This window comes from Cyprinodon tularosa, unplaced genomic scaffold (genome assembly GCF_016077235.1).
Source record: "Cyprinodon tularosa strain WSP-4 unplaced genomic scaffold, ASM1607723v1 ctg16, whole genome shotgun sequence".
Classification (NCBI taxonomy): domain Eukaryota; kingdom Metazoa; phylum Chordata; class Actinopteri; order Cyprinodontiformes; family Cyprinodontidae; genus Cyprinodon; species Cyprinodon tularosa.
Genome location: NW_024038437.1, coordinates 1,476,660 through 1,491,159, shown reverse-complemented (window position 1 = coordinate 1,491,159; position 14,500 = coordinate 1,476,660). Strand labels below are relative to the sequence as shown.

The following is a 14,500-nucleotide window of genomic DNA, read 5'->3' as shown; positions in this document are numbered from 1 at the left end:
GCAGCGAGTGTAAGCCTAAGTCCATTTCAGCCCCAAAGCCTACTGAGGCAGATGTATCAGCAAGCTGCCAAATCCTTCACAGGCACCCTCAATTTGCACAGAAATGAAGCGTCGACCCATCTTCGGCATGTTTCAGTTTGAGGGATCTGAACCCTTCTTTTATCACAAGCAAAGAGAGGGTGACTAAACATTGGCTGTCACATTACACTACATGAAGCAACTGACTACCCTCTGAAGTGCTTAAATAGGTAGTGTTTTGATAGAGAACCACACTAGGCTAATATATAAAAGTATCTGATAAATTAACTTTGTCTTGAAGTGGTTCAGAAGAGACAATTCAACATTTATCCATATAGGGAAACAAAGTGACCTGAGCAGCGCCTATAAGAAGAGGAGTTTGCAGAAACCGTTCTCTGGCAGCAGTCATTTTGCCTGCTGCCAGGTGCTTGCGGTCTGTGTTGGTGGGCTAGATGACATGCCTCCAGTAAGCAGGCACCATCAAAAGCCAGGGTCTAATTCAGGCAAAGGAAAGTGGCACAGAGGAGGCGGACTGAGGCAAATGTTTGTTTACTGTTTCTATCATTGGGTTTCAGTCTCATAATGCCATTTACAAAGAGGCCTTCTAACAGCCATGGCGATGGGTATACCAATCAGCTGGCCAAAGATTGGATAACTTTCCCTTTGATTAGCTCTGACCTGTCAAAGATCAAATACTGGAAAAAATATATATAATAAGCAAAAAAATGTGTTAACCAAAATTAAACAAAAAATGTCCCCTTTATTTCGTAAATAAACATTAGCCAGAGCTAGCATATTTTCTATGCTTAAAGTAAGACAAAGGTTAAGAGTATTGAGAATTCATACTTGCATTTAGGACTGAAACAATCAGATTAATCATGATTAATTGATTATTGTAAATTAATTTAGTAATCGATTAATCCGTAACAGGAGCATAGACACTCTAAAACATGCCTTTAGCTCACAGAGCAACCAACTTAGAGCAGTAATTATCCAATCCAATCCAATCCACTTTATTGATATAGCACATTTAACAACAGAAAAAGTTTCCAATGTGATGTACATAACAAATAATTTTTCACAATTCTATCAAAATTGTAAAAAAAAAAAAAAAAATTATATATATATATAAAATAATCTTCTGATGAATAATGGGATAACCTTCGACTATCCATATTAATTGATAAATTGAAAAAAATGACAGATTAATTGATTTGCATAATAATCAATAGGTTGAGCCCTACACGCAGTGCATGAAAAGTTTTAAACCGAATGGTTTCTTTTTCTGCCCCACAATTATCTTTTCAGCCATTTAGAGGGGGACATGGCTTGCATAACTGTCCTAAAGCTTATCTAAAATGGTTTCCAAAAAAAAATCACAAACAGATCATAGCAGCTTTAGATCATAGCATTATGCCAAGATCACAGACAGACTTTATTCCTTGAAAAAAGTTGCATAAGGTGTTATATCTTTTAAATTACAGCGGTGAGACAGACTCTTTTTACTGGAAATGTTGATTTTAGGGCCATGTCAATAATAAAGCTTGCATTTGGTATAAGGGTTTGAGTTTTGATAACTTTTTCTGCTCAATAACTTAAAATTGAGTTTAGAAACTACTTTTTATTCATGTCATCTTCGTCCAATGTGAGATTTGAATGTGGATCTGAAACAGCCAAGAGTTATTTAAAAAAGTAAAATAAGTAGAAACCAGTATGGTTGCAATTTTTTTTTCTTCACAGTTTCTTCAATTAATACAAATGTTGGAATTGCTTCATTTTCAGGAGTGGATTCAAAATGACTTGCTCTATAAAAGAACCCATCCTTTACCAAACTCCATCATCCATGCTTAGGCCTTTGAAGAAAAAGAAAATCAGAATCCGTCTATGACAGCATTGACAGGACAGACCCTCAAAGAAAAAAAAACTTCATCAGTCCAGACTTGTGTGATTGGAGGGTCTTAAAATAATGTTATCATATCCCTGTTATGTCTTTCTTTTCAAATGTTTGTCTTAAAGCTCTTGTGTAAAACATCCTGCCCCATGACTCCTCGACAAAGCAATTAAGACAGCCTTCGCCCCAGGTGACTCCTCTTGCTTTTTCAGAAAGGCATTTGCAAGATTCATCATGCTTTTTTTTACTCATGCCCTTAGAGATGAAGGGGGAGGGATTCTCAGTCAGAGATAGAAGTGAGGGCAGAAGACAGGTAGAGTAAGGAGCAGCAGGAGAAGTCAGCATGAGTCGGCAGCTATGATGGGTTCAGGCAGTGCAATTCTTGCCGAATATGGGGACAAAACAGTTGAAATTGTTGAAGTATCAAGGTTATTTTAGAAGTTAAAGAAAGGCGTTTTGAGCTGCGATTGACCCTTCAGTTTAAAAACCAAGAGGACTTTAAGGTAAACTACAGCTGCGGATGTTTGAGGGTGCAGAAACATGCCAGGCTCTGCTGTCACAGAGCCAGCTTCACAGCCTGGTGCTAGGGGACTTAAGATGAAAATTAACATAATCACAACTCCTGGATCTGTCATGGATCTGCTTTGTTTACTCTGATATCAAGTGTGTGAGACCAAGGCAAAAAGGTGTTGAGTGGAAAGGGTAGCAGGCGTTAAAGTGTGATGTGCACACGTCACATCCGGCCGAGAGGGAGGTGCAAAAAGAAAGTGAAACCGCTGTAAGGGACGACTCAGGAAAGGCCTTTTTTTCCAAGGGCAAGTGTGGCAGCTGTAAAACCCAGCAGAGATAAGATCAGAAAACCACCTCAGCGTGGCGTCCCTTCATCACCAGATAATCCTCAGACATGAAAAGACATGTCTATCTCCAATTTAAAGTAAGTCTTAATTCCCCCAGCACCTTTCAGCAGCCTAATTCCAAGCTGGCACACCCTTCAAGCATCTGCCCACTCTCTCCTGAAAGTGATGTGTACATAGGGAAAGCATGAGGAACAAGCTAGCACATATGCATAGGTAACTCACAGTACACCTATTGAATAATCAGTAAATGTATGAAGTATGCTCTACAGAAGAAGATGCTAACTAAATCCCATAGTGGATCCAAACATGTAAAGCAGTAAAATAATGTAGATTATATAGATTAGAAGAAAATAGAACCAAAAAAGGAACAACTGATGATGAAATAAATGCTAGAAATAAATGCTTCTGCTTGTCCAGCCCTTTGTTCCTGCCTGTGTACTACAGACAGGATGGATGAGATTGTCTGTTGTTTATGAGGATTAAGGCTTTTTATTTTCCAAATGAAAACGACAGGAGTTGTAATCCTGGCCAACAAAAACACAAGAGACAACGGATGAGTATGAATTCACTTGACCTTAAAAATATGGCCATACCCTATAATATGCCACACACATTCAGGACATGGTGTAGACTCAGTGAAGACACTGAAAAGCAAACTTTGAATTTAAACTCAAGAAATTTTACTTTAAATTTCCCAGAACAGACATCATGTCAGAAGCCATTGCTTTACCATTTCAAAAAACACCAGACAAAAAAAAATAAATAAATAACTCCTCAGTACTTCAACAGTCCAAAGGCTATTACAGAAAAGTATTCACACCTTCTGGAATATTTTACACTTTGGTCTCATTACAACCAAAATATTTAATAAGGATTTTAGTGATAAAGCAACATGGAGTCGCAATTTAATAGTAATATTTAAACTTTATTGATCTCATATTGGAGAAATTTACCTCTGAATTTAGCCCATCCCATGGGGAGCAGTGAGCTGTAAACGTGGGGCACCGGGGGAGCAGTGTGGGGTTAAGGGTCTTGCTCAGAGGCCCAGAGTGGCAGTCTGTGGAGGTGGGACTCAAACTCAGAACCTCAGAATACCAAGCTCTATGCCATAACCACTAGGCTGCTACTCCCCTAATCAACTGTATGCAAAATGCACAACTCAGATCTAAACAGTCTGATGACAAAAACAGTCAGCAGAACACAGACAATCTGAACAAGGAAAGCATTAATCAGAGAAGTGGCCAGGAGGCCCATGGTCACTCTAGAGGAGCTGCAGAGATCCTCTAGAACCATTTTGATTCACAATTAACCACTACTTTGCATTGATCTTGAACATTAATTCCCACTAAAATATAAAAACTTAACAAATCTGAAAGGTTTAATAGCGTGAAAACTTTTATAAGCTACTCTAAAAGTTGCTTTTATCCACAGATTTATTTTCAGATCTAGCAGCTTTTTACCAACAGAGACAGAGGTTGAAGGAGAGGAAAATTCACAAATGCTTTGTTTTTTTACCCGTTTCACTTGCATTGGAGTCTGTGCTCAGCTTTGGGAATTGTTTTGCACACTCCTGAAACCCTTTACATGACCTGAATGAGAAACGTCTCTCATTCCGCTCTCCTGAAAAGAGCATCTATGATAAAGCAGTGTGGTACGCCTGTCTTCTTCACCCTTGTGGGGAGCAGGAGAAAACATTTATCACGCTCTCCTCTGCACAGATAAGGTGTCTCTATTTATTCAGCACAAAAAGAGATAAACACTGAATGAAGCATTGTGGGGTAGGGAGAAGGAGAAAGACCCACTAAACCGAGGCAGGGGTTACTTTTCAAACTGCTTGTGTGCATCCCTGCTCTGTGTGACCAGATGGCATCTCACAGAGTGGAGAGAAACTGGAAGCTGACCTCCTGCTTGAACCCCCACCAGCAGCCACCTTTCCGGCTTTCATAATGTCCCCCCTTCTGCGCTAATCCACTCCCACTAGGAATCTGTTTGCAAGAAGTTATCTAATTGGAATAATCTCCAGGAGGTAGATACTGAATACAGTAGGTAAGTCTACAGGAAAAGGGGTGAAGATGATGGAACAAATTCAATAAAAATGGGGTAACAAGGCAGTACATTGGTTTTCTGAGGGCTGCACCAGGGACTGAGAGATACAGACTGGCAAGAACAGCATCTGAGATTCAACAGGGACATCAATAGAGCCTCTGTTTCCTTGTAGTCCACGAGAGAGACAAGATAGAGGGATACAGAGTATGGAAAAAAAAAAATAACATGAGGCATGGCTCTACTACATCTGTGCTCACGGATCCTGATGTACGGCTTGACTGTCCTGAGGTGAGGAAGGCGGCTCACGTGTCCATTTCTCTCTGAAATTGCTGACGCGGAGGGACAGACGGCCCCTTGTGAGGTGACCGGGCAGATGCTGTGGCTGTAGTGCGTCTGACGTTAAATTAATGGTTTTCGGGAAGCACATGTCTTCTAGGACCTCTTTTCTATCTCCTTCTACAATCAATCAGCTGCTGAGACTGAGAACAGTACAAGTTTTAACCCAGACAGTCATGAGTACAGCTCTGATGAGCTACAATGACACAGCTCATTGATCGCGTACAAAAAGGGCTTCTTTTAAGAAAACATCTACCCATGCAGCACTGCGTTACTGGTGCGTTACAAGGTCAGGATGGTGGTCTAGTTTAGAACAAGGCACGCTTGTTTTCAAACTTGGTGTTTTTAAAGCAGGAAGGAAACTATAGCCCAGAGGACTAGAGCCTTGAAGGGGTGATGGTCGTCTTGCCTGTTTGTTGTTCCTCACTTTTACAGTTTTCCTCTTATTTCGTCCATTACTTTACTTCCCCGGTACATCAGTTAAAAAAACAATCAGTGACCCGATCAAATACCTCCCTGAAGTAAACAACAGCTTGACAGGAAAGCAACTTTAGATAATGATCTACCTATCTGAACAACATTTACAAAACTCCTTGAAGTTCCAAAGCACAATATAAGGTTCTTCCTTTAGACTCTTGGTGTGTATATGGCCCCCAGGGAGGCTATTGGAGCCTTCAGCTTTTTTTTGGAAAGCTTCTCATCAGATGTCCTTGGAATGCGTCTTAATCTGTAACTATTTGACTTCCTAACTCAGTGCCACTGCTATCTGTCCTCATATTAAAACAGTTATTTTGACTGGACTAACAGCTGACAAGGGCTGCTTCCACAAGATGGAGAAATTCCACAAAACTCTCCATAACTTACTTTTACAACTTTCCCAGAGCTATCAATTACAAACTCTGGAAACCAACAGCTGAGGAAATTGTCCAATCTAATGGGAGGAATGCGTAATATTTGTTAACATGGACAGTAATGAGGGTCCCGAGAAGGTGAGGGTTTTTTTTTTGTTTGCTTGTTTTTTTTGTTTTTGTTTTTAGAAAATAAAATTTTAAACGAACTACACGTGAGATTTGAGCATTTAAAATATCCATAACCACAGATATAAAATACAGACGTGGGCAATAGTTATGGGGACTCCATGCGTACGAAACGGTTTGTTCAGTGGTACGAAACGGCAAAAGGGAAAAAAGCTTATTTGAAATATTGAAACATATCATTTCAAGTTAAATAACAACATTCCTGGGTTCGCTTTTCCACGAACACCAACAGAGTCTGACATGTGTGACAAACTCAAACTTAACAAAGTCAAAAGGTGATGAAAACAAAAGCATTAATAGGCTTTTCCCGGAACTCACCTTGAAGGTGAAAGAGCGCAGTTGTTCCTCACGCGCGAACAGTCCTAACAGCCAAGTGGATAAGCCCTCTTTATTAAATTTGTCGACTTGTATTTCTTGGTAAAGAGAAAAGAAAACGTCCGTGAGGAAGTTTACATCTCGTCTCGAGTCCTGTGATTATGTCTCGTAAAAAAAGGCACTATTCCACAAAAACAAGCGATAACAAACCCAGGGTTTGAACAAACTGTCGCCGCTGTCGGGAGGTGGCGCGGTCAACTCCTTAACAAAAGAGTCTCCGCTCGGAATATGAGGACTTTCTCCACGCCCAGGTGCACAGTCACATGGTAATTTCCAGGTATGCGTGCGCCTTCGTCTCCAGAAGCGCCTGGAGGCACCGCTCGCTGTGGCTGCAGCACACCTGTGGGTTGTGTTGTTCCTCACGCGCTCCTGCGCTGACCCTCGTTGCTTTCTGGAGACCCAGAGGTTTTCGCTCATACGGAGCCAAGGGAGCCGGCCAGGGACGGATGGAGAGAAGCGCGCACTGAAGGAGAACAGGCGACAACGAGAAGGAAGTATCCCTCTCTCCTTCACTCCAATCCACGCTTCACACGAAGCCGATCTGCGTGGAGGCAACAACGAGGAGACTATAAGTTGTGTCGCGTGTGTGCCGACACGCGCAGAAATGTTTCCGCGGATGGGGAAAGGGAGCGGTGGTAGGGAGGCAGGCAAGCCCCGCGCTGTGACTCCCAAAGTGTTGCCCCGGATTCAGCTCTCTGTGGGGGCGTTTCCAGGTCACTCCAAGCAAGATAGCCTAATATTCTTTATGGAAAGTGATGGCTTTTACTTAACCTCCATAATACAACTGGCTGCATGTCCAGTACGCTTTTACATCATTATACCAGGCCACTTAATAAAGAAAAAAAGAAAATATATTAAAAGTTAAAGTAAGTGATATTTTGGGAAACTATTTAGTCATTGTGTTTTGAACATCCTCATAGGTAAGGGAAGATTATGGGCCCACAAGTAAATGTACTTTAATAAAATCTTAATCTCTTTGAAATTTAGGTGGGCAGGATGTTTTCCTCCTTTGCTTGTCTAAAAGTTTCACCTTTCTTATTAGGCTGGAAAATATTTTGGGGGGATTTTTGAGAATTGTTAAAGATAGACTCTGTGTCTACACCTTAAAGCTTTCTCTCTCCGGTTATTTTTCCTGAAAAGGGATCACTCAGGAGAAGTTCTTTAAATAACACTCCATAACTTATATGTATTGAATAACCATGAGACACAACAACAGATTTTCATAGAAATCTTACTCAGATCAGAGAAGTTGCTTAGAATTACAGAAGGCAGCTGCTCACCTCTCAGGAAGTGGCCTCAATTAACAGTTAGAGAGGCATTTTATTCATCTCCAGTCTGCCACATCATTATATTGTTACATCATACACGTTACCAGATGATTAAACATCCATGGCTCCAGCCTTACCAAAATATTACACTTTGTTCTTAGCTGAAGGACACCACTCATTCCATTTCCAAATCTTTGCCACGTACAGAATGAAGATTATAACTGTAATCCAGACAGAGGAACTGTCTTCATTAGATAAACTATTGTGGAAAACATCAGTTCTGATACGCAACAGGCAGCTAATATTAAGGTGTAATAAATGATAATTATCCTAACAGAATCACAGTGAGAACTTTTAAGGATACTTTAAGTCCTTTCTTGGAATATTTCTTCTGAGAATCTGCAACTAATTCATTTCAAATGCACCCGGTACATCAACCAATCAACTTCAAGCAGCAAACTATCAGTTTAAGAAGTAGAGTTCAGGTTATTTCTAAACACAAATAGATATTCTCAAACCACTTCTCTAATAAATCAAAGCAGGTCTATATAGTCAATTCATTACTATTGGTAGTTATGTTCCAACCTTTTGTGTTTGAGTTTTGTGCATTTTTGCTGTCAATTTTTTGCTATTTGATAGAAATTGTAATCTTACTCAGATCAGAGAAGTTGCTTATAGTTACAGAAGGCAAAGCTTGACGCCGGGCTCATTTCATGGGAAGTGGCCCTGGCAAACGGGTAGAGAAGCATTTTATACTTCACTATGCCACATCATCACATCGTTAGATCATACACGTTTGCAGATGAGTAGACATCCATGGCTCCAGCCTTATCAAAATATTACACTTTGTTCTTAGCTGAAGGACATCGCTCTCATTCCGTTCCCACATATTTGCCATGTACAAAATAAAGTTTATAGCTGTATATAGTCGGACCGAGTAACTGTCTTCATTAGATAAACTACTGGGGAAAACATCAGTTCTGACATGCAACAGGCAGCTAATATTAAAGTGTAATAAACTTCACACATCATCAATGATAATTATCCTAACAAACTACACCTCAAATATAAATAATCTCAGCACACAACCCCAATGATTAAGAAAATCAACAGTGCCTATCATGTAATTTGTTTTTTTTGCAAACACATTTCTTTACAACCCTTTGTTCACCTTTCTCAGTGTCTCATGAAAAAATAGGAAATGTGCCATAATTTGCACAATTTAAGATGGCTCTACAAATTGATATTGATTTTTACCCATTTAAAAATGTTTGTAAATATATGTAGCCTGCAAGGATTTTTAGTAGAACAATAAATCTTTGCAATTAGCAGAGTGACTGAACTGGAGTTTATAGGATCATAAAGCTAAAGAGGCTGTTTGAAATTCAACTCTGTAATTGTTCCAATTTTATCATGTTCATGTCAAAATGTTAGATGTGAAAAAAGTTTAATGGGGTATTGGTCTTTATTTGTAAAATGCTGACACCAGGAGTTCCAATTATACGTTTTACACCTTCATTAAACTCAAATTGTTCCCTTTTTGAGAGTTGATGGGGCTTATTTTTTGTTGTGTGATGCTAAAATCTACCAAAATGTATGTGATATGATGAAAAGTCACACTAAAAATGGAGAGCTTGAATAAACCAACATTTCTTTGAGGTCATAATGACTTTATTATATTTCTTTTCTCCTTAAAGTGCAATATAACCCTCAAGATTATAATTTGAGTGTCTATCAATAGAATAGGGGAAAAAAACTGCTTTCCAATTGCAAGATTGAGGGCATGGCCTTAGCTTTTTCACTACAGATGCTTAAAGCGTTTTATAAATAGCATAGAAAAATACACTCCAGAGACAATGTGTGTCTATCCAGAAACAATCTCATGGTACTCAGGATAATCAAGAGGCATCACAGTGGACAGCGTCTGGCCTGTATTGCTTTGGATGGATATACCCCAGCTGCCATTGGAGGATGTTGACAGCAAGGTCTTTCAGCGTTACAAGAGAAGACATAATGGTTGTCACATGGCGGTCCTGTCCGAATCCTCCAGCAAGTCTTGGTTTTGTTGTTGTGGCAGCAAGAGAAGCCTCAGCATCAGCTCGCTTTAAAACAAAGTGACAGTAATTGGAAATTAGCTGTCACTATAAACTATCCACACATGTTGTATTTTAGGTGACTGGGTGTAATAATGTTAATTGCTTTTTTCTGGGTACATAAACAAGAAAGCATACTCACCACACTCTTATTTCAAATAAACCAATCCTGATTAATGCAGTTCTGGGTTCTGGTTCATTTGCCTCTGTCCTCACAAGAGAAGGATTAGCAGTCTGAATAACACAAATTATTTGTGCATGTTCCTGTACCAAGGCTGCTGAATCAGTAATCAGAAGAAGTAGCTATAATTTTGAAGCTCTACATTTTCTTGTAGAGCTGTGAACACTTCACAGGCTTTGATTGAGCCATATGTTCACATCATTTTTATTCAGAATTTTCTTTTCACAGATTTGTGGCAGCAAAGAAGAAAGAATAAAAATTGTTGGGGAACTGCATAGTATTATTTTTTTTTATTCTTTTTGGTGCTGCTAACACCTTTTTTTTTTTTGGTACAAGTATTTTTTGTTGCTGTGACTTGGTAAACTCATGGAAAATTTTGATACAAACCACCTACAAGAGGACTACAGAGATAAAAAGCTGTTGGTTGTTAAAGGAAATGATTGTTGCTCCTTGCTTTACATTTTATTTTCAACCTTGAGCTTTGGAATGAACGTAAACGTAATTCTACTTGCAAGTAGGGAAACGTGAGATGTCAGCACCTGAACTTGATGTCAAACTAGCAGCTAGTAGCTAGTAATAGTTAAGTTCTTCAAGTTTCTTCAAAGGAGAAAGCTAAGTGAAAAGCTTGTTTCGTAAAATATTTGGAAATGATTTCTAGAGATACAAACCTTATAAGAGATATGGACAGCTTATAACTGCAGCTAGCACAATGTTGTAAAGATGCTGTGGCCACATTGGAAGTTATGATTAAATGAAATGCATTATGGCACCATATATGCACCATATATGCACCATATATATTTGCCTTGAAATCCTCTGAACTTCCATATGCTTTTTTGCCCCCTGTGTTTTTGATCACTTTATGAAATTAAAATGTTAATTTCACTGCTAAAAAGCTGCTTATTCACTGTTTGAAAGCTGTACAAAAGGAAATTTCGTTTTTTATATGCTGTGGGTTTACAAAATGACAATAAAAGTTGTCTAAGTCGGAGGTCTTCAACAGGGGGTCCGTGACCCCTAGGGGGTCCACGGAGGTATTGCATGGGGGTTGCAAAAATTTTGGTTGATTAGACTTTTTTTTTATATTCCCCCCTGTAATTTTTTTTACACTAATTGAAATGTCTTTAAATACACATTAACATAAATTCAACACACTGTAGTAAACAGATAAATGGAGGCAGAAGATGTCTTTCAGTCATTAATAAAGCGACACACAGGAGCTCTTTCAAGCTGGGCACCGTTTCTTTCACAACACCTGACTTATCAATAAGGAATCAGAATCAGAAATACTTCCCAGGGCAAAATTACTTTCCCTACATGACTCCATATGTAATAGAGTGACTATAGGACCAGTTTGATATGATACAATTTCATACAATATATATAATTAGGGGTTCCTCGCTCCATCTCGCCTTCAGTTTTGGGGTCCTTGGCCAAGAAAATGTTGAAGACCCCTGGTCTAAGTCATTTGCAAATGTTTTTGGAATTTCTACTTCAGTCAAAGACTTGCTTAATGTTAAAACAATTACAATTCCTATGTAAAAAAACAAAAAAAAAACAAATAATACAGCAGAACATGTTCTGTCCTACAAAAAAGAAAAAGAAAACCACAGGCACCAGACAGAAAAAATAGAAAACTAATTGTGTTCCTGTTAAATTTCCTAAAATATCTGCCAACTGCGGTGGCATGTGTTATAAAAGATTTAAGAAAACAACAGGCTCTAGATTATATGAATGATTGATCCCAATTCTCATGATATTAAAAACTAGCTTTTGGAGTTTTCCAACTGTGCTGTGTCTTAGTGCAGGGCTTAGTGTCAGAATTGTGAGTGATTTATGAGCATGCAAATTATCCATGCTCAACTGAAGTAGAAGTGCCACCTTTTGCCCAGTGAGACCTGGAGCAAACACTGGAGATTGTGTGGGTTTTCATTCAGTCCCTAACTGCTGACACAGGCACGGAGCTGGCACGGATTCACAGAGCAAGATGGGAAGATGGCCTTCACAGGTCTTCACGCTGACTGATGAGATCAAGAAGAAAGTAGGCCAAGCCAGACAAGTGTCAGGCAAACAGACAGCCAGAGACAGAGTGAAAGAGACAAACACCCTGCTATCTCACACAGAGCCTGGAGAGTGGAAAGTGGCGGCACACAGCCTGGTTGTTTTGGGTCTGAGTTCAATATGTCCAAATCTGTTTGTCTAAAGAGTAATGAGGCTGCTGAGTCTCAGAGCATGTTAGCCCAGGGGATCCGGGCAGTAAAGAAAGGCCAAGCAGAGGCTCTTTAAATTCACTGGAGCGGAAAAGAGTTTTACTTTGTTCTGTTAGATATCCTGATGACATTTTGATCAATGCGTTTACACCTGCCTGCAGCGTCCCATTATGTTGCTTGAATAGTGATGATCTGTTATTATGGCGGTGTCAAACACTGCCGTTATTCATACAGTGTCCCTCAGCTGGTCCAGACACCAAAATATTTGACTATCAACACATTATATGACCTCAGTTATGATGCAGTATTCCAGGTGTCCATAATGATGTAGTGGTCATAACACATTCAAGGTTAATAGTTCACAATGTTTGCCATATGGCCAGACTGCCCTCTATTGGACACATCCAGTATAACTTTTTGAACGCTTAACATTTTGATCATTTAGTCATCCTTTTTTTTTTTACTTTATTTGCTTAATCACTATACATAAAATAAAAAAACTATATGGCCTTATAGAATGGTAATTGAATTTTTAATTTTTCAACACAAACTACAGTTTTGGAAACAAACCACATGGAATATATTTGCACAGTAATGCAAACACCTGTCAATTAAAACCTAATTACATTATTTTGCACTTTACAAAAAAAAAAAAAAAAAAAAAAAACACCTGCACTTAAAGTACTCTCAAATGTTTTTTTTTTTTTTTTTTTGTTTTTTTAAGGCGAAGGGAAAAACTTTTGGTCATCTACTTTAAAGAACCACTTTTTATGGGTCAGGGACAAAAATGAAGTAATAGCTGGAAGACAAAGTTATAAGAGGTCTTGTTTAAATGGAGCAAAAAAGAAACAGCAAACATGGGGAAGAAGATGCTCCACTCAGATTCCACTAACATTCAAGTTTTGGTCCTATATTTAAACACCGTATAGGTGATACAGCACTCACTTAGACACAACGTTGTTTTTACTTTGTAAATCACTTTGCATAAAAGCGTCTGCTAAATGCATAAACAAACAAACAAACTTTCAATGAGGATGGTGTTGGCAGAATCATCCTGTGGAGTTTTTTTTTTACTTTGTCAGGAATGTCAAAGCTGGTCAGATAAAATATAAACATAGCTGGAAATAAATTGCTGTGTTTCCTAAGCATAAAGTCAAAGCTGCAAGTAAAGGCCCAGAGCTGCAAGTAAAGGCCCAGAGCTAAATCCAATTGAGAATGTGGGACGGGATTTGAAAGTTGACGTGTCAATACGATCCCTATCAAATCTGACTCAGCTCAAGCTTTTTATTGACGGAAAAACATCTAAATTTACATGTTTAAAGCCAGAAACATACTCCAAAAGACTTGCTGCTTTTGTTCATAGCAAAGGGTAACTTTATGAATTATTGAGACAATGGAAAATGCGAATACTCTTACTTGTAAAAATAAATAAATAAAATCAGTGTATTTTTTTCTACACAACTACAATCTACTTTGTTTTGGCTTTTTGCACAAAATCCCTATGAAATACTTATGTTTACAACATGACAAAATGGGGAAAAGTTCATATATGTGTTATAATTTATGAGTAAGTGCCTTATCAGTGTTGCTATTTTGCCAGATATGCATTTGTTGCAGATCATGAAATGCAAGGTCAACAGATGGAGCAGCTCACAGACACGGGAACTTTATGTAGAAGTGGTGATAAAGGTGTGAAGACAGACTAATGAGGGAGTGAGGGGGATTCACGCCGAGACAACACCATCAGATGACTGACTTCCTGATTCGGTGGAGAGCACCTCCAGCTGGAAGCCACCAATCCGAGAGGCATGGAGAGGAGGGGGGATGTCAATCTAACCTAGCTATGGAGTGAGTGCAAGTCTCACATCCCTGGCAAAGCCACGCGCGGTAAGGAGACATCAAGTTTGGCATAAAACGGACAGACAGGCTTATGGTGACACTCTGACTCAGTCTGGGAAAAACCACAAGCTGGGAATAGCAGAGTGGCAGCAGTGTGTGGGTTGTTGTGAACAGTCTGTAAGTGCTGCAAAGAAAGAGCGACATTTGAATGAATAGAATGATGTCTGAAGATATATCACAATAAATATGGAAATGTAGGAGCCAAGTAATAAATTATCTGGTTTTGGACTTAAAGTTTAGGCAGAAATCAGAAGACAGTGAGCCATGTTTGTCCCTTTCATATCAGATG

The 14,500-nt window shown here is 39.1% G+C and overlaps 1 protein-coding gene across 1 annotated transcript in view; it reads right to left on the bottom strand.

Annotated features, from left to right (window-relative positions):
• Positions 1-7,232, bottom strand: part of plxnb2b (plexin b2b) — a 183,112-nt gene extending 175,880 nt beyond the window's left edge. The window contains 1 exon segment of the mRNA XM_038280425.1: positions 6,504-7,232. The gene's annotated coding sequence lies outside the window, so the exon portion shown is untranslated.
• Between the last annotated feature and the right edge of the window lie 7,268 nt (positions 7,233-14,500).